This window comes from Raphanus sativus, chromosome 4, assembly GCF_000801105.2.
Source record: "Raphanus sativus cultivar WK10039 chromosome 4, ASM80110v3, whole genome shotgun sequence".
Taxonomy (NCBI): domain Eukaryota; kingdom Viridiplantae; phylum Streptophyta; class Magnoliopsida; order Brassicales; family Brassicaceae; genus Raphanus; species Raphanus sativus.
The window spans coordinates 881,622-884,953 of NC_079514.1; positions in this window are offsets into that span (position 1 = coordinate 881,622).

Sequence of the window (3,332 nt, forward strand, 5' to 3'; positions counted from 1 at the left end):
TTCAACGAAACTCAAATGACTCCGATCCTTTGGTGTCGGTGTATATGTTACCTATGATTGAACCAAACATGTGTAGTAGATGATGAATTCTTATTTGTGAAGCAATGTGTGGTGACTGGTAACATTGCATGTACTAGCTAGTGGTCCGTAAATGTTGTTGGGCTAATTAATAGATCGGAAGCTATAATTCTTTTTTTTTTGGTCAAACGAAATATATAATAATTCACACGACAGTTTCGTTACAAAAAGTTAAATTCGATCAACAACAGGAAAAAACAATCATCTGATTGAGAAAATAAGCTCAACGGAACGGACAACGGTAGATTTTTCTATAACGGTAATTAGCTTTTGTTCTAATCACAACATGTCTCATATGCTAAGCAATTATTATGTTTATAATTCATGATTACAAATTACTGTACTTCCATAATGTTGTAAATGGCTGAATTTGGTTCTAAAAAGTTTTATTTCTTTAGTGGAAAAGTTTGAAAAAAAGAAACAAAAGAGGGTTTAAAGCAAATAGAAAAAGTTAATAAAAAAGAAAGAAAAAGGTAATAAAAAGGGAAACAAGCTACCTGAAAAGGGTCGCAACTCGCAAGGAAGAGTCAGAGGCGCGAAGGCTAACGAACTATTAACGTGGCGCCAAATCAACTGTCAGGAGGATAGGATCCAACCGAGATATCACTTTACCGAGTGGTTAGAAAAAGTTACAGTTTTCTCGGCGTCAGTGATTTAATGAGTTTTTTTGGTCTAACAATTTAAGAATGAGTTATTTTCAATTACATTAATGAAACTATACAAGTATACATAATGCCTTTACCAATTTTAATTCTGACACAGCATAACAGCCTTTAGCGCCAGAACCGTGCTCTGTTCAACAGCAACAAACCAATAGCATCAGGTTTGTAAATTGGTTACGTCTTTTTTTTTTGGTTAACGTCTTCTTTTTAACTTTCCATAAATAGTAAAAGCTATACTCGGAATAAAGCAATACCATATTACAAATTTATGCTGCCCCCTTAACCATATTACAATGACATTAGTTTGTTGTAACTAAGTTACTAGATGAAAAAATATTATATTATGATGAAGTATTGCTTTCGAAATAAACAACAGAATGTCAAAAGAAGAAAAACAACAGCAGATTTGTGTGTTTATCTAAAGATAGTGATATGCTAATAGATTCTTATAGAATTTTCATATGTACTATAGGAAAAGTAAAACAAAAAGTAATGCTTCAAGATATAGATAATCGCAGATTTGAATGTACAAGAATGAAAATCTACTTTATATATGTCTTGGGAACAAGCGGAAGATCGGAAAATCCGACAGACGTAATCTCATTTAGGTTAGAGGCGTGGGAGAAGAGTCTTTCTCCCTCTAATAAAAAAGGCAATAGTGAATAAGAAAAGAACAACTCATAGTAACGGAGTCCAATTAAAGGTGTGTGGAATCTTGTGGGTTGGTGATTGTCTAACTAAAATTCAACTACCACTTAACATAGAACATGATAACGCGACTGAATAAGCTTTACTTTGTAAAACCTAATTGTATATTGACGTTAATAAAGAGAAACACAATGCTGAGACAAGAGTAAAGCATGTATAAAACAAGATTAAAGGAAAAATATAGTGTACAAAAAGTAATATATATTATATATATGATATGATATTATATTTTGTTTGTGTGTATCAAGATTTTCAATGGTTACACAATTTAAGACAATGGGATAACAAAAAACCTAACAAAACTGAGACACAAATAGAGACCCCAAGGAAATGGTCTGCCGTATACTTTAGGTAAAGCGTAATGTGACTGCGTGCCGGTTTGCCCCACTCTTTTTGATGCCTTCCTTTTCCGTTTATTCTCGGCACTTCACGGTCGTCCAAGCCTTGCTTATATTTGGGGCTTAATACAAATCCTTAATTTCCCAATTTCTCATAATTAAATCATCTACCGTGGGGACGCCATGACCAGAAAATCTTGTTTATTTCATATCGTATTGTGTGTATCTAGGACCTTACGTTATAGGAGAGTTCTAATAAGAGATCTCTTTTTTATTTCCTTCCAAACTTTCCATAAATATTTTCAAGTTCTCTAAAAACCCTAGTTGAACTGTGAAACACAGTCAAAAGACTCAAAACCCATTAACGCAAGACTAGTGTCGGTGTCAGTGGGTGGTACTAGCGTAATATGACATTTGGTAAAACTGGAATTTGAACCATCCAAACAAGAGAGCATCGACATTCACATGTTTTTTTTTGGACAAAAACATTCACATGTTTATGTGATTTAAATAAAATTATTCTCAGAGTTACTGTCTTACTGTAATCCCTGATTAAGGAAGCATATCTTAATTAATCTCAAGTGGTTTAGGATTCAAACTGTCACCAGATCCAAGAACCCAAGATTTATCCAAGGAAATCTACAACATACAAAAAAAAAGTAAACTGAGTTGTATAACGTATGCAGAAAATTTAATAGGTAACATTATTAAATGATTCTTAACCAGCTGGAATGTTGATCTTTCAGTTAATGGTGTTAAAACGAATGAACAAGTGATTACTATGTTGTAAAACGCAATATGCATTACCGCTACGGTTGCCTTCTTAATGATGTGCTAGTAGTTTTCTTATACTAATGCAACATCATAAACATGTTTGAAACAATTGATTTCGCTTTTATATAGTTGTTAGTACATCTAAGCCTTAAAAAAATTCCAGCATCACATGATATGTTTTAAACTTTTGACTAAAATATGTTTTAAACTTTCTTATAGTTTTTCCATCATAAACATTTTGATGAACAACACTATTAAACTAGAACATTACTAAAGTCTGAATTAACTTATAATCATGTCCTAACTGGTTTATATAACAATTTTCCAGATAAAACTACACACTTAACACTCAGACACGACCAAATCAAATTAAGCATAATGTTAATTGCTGAATTTATTATGCTAGAGTCTTGTTCGTATGTTATGTTAAGTAACAGGTACACTGTGATTTGGAAGTGGAAGAAGACACACGTATCCTTTTCAACATCTACCACTACCAATCAAGAAATCAAACTCACAACAGCATACAAAAATATTTAATAAACCAATCAAAACTGAAAAAATAAAAAGAAAGAAAAAACCTCAACTGAAAAATAGCGTGATTTGCTGCTTTAGTTCAATCAAACGTGCCTCCTTTTTTTTTTTTCTTTTTTGCTGATATCATAATCACTGACTTTCCTTTTAATCTTTATTTATTTATTTTATTTATTTCTGTTTATAAAACAATTAATAAATGAGTAAAAAATGGGAAAGCGTCGGTAGCTCACGACCA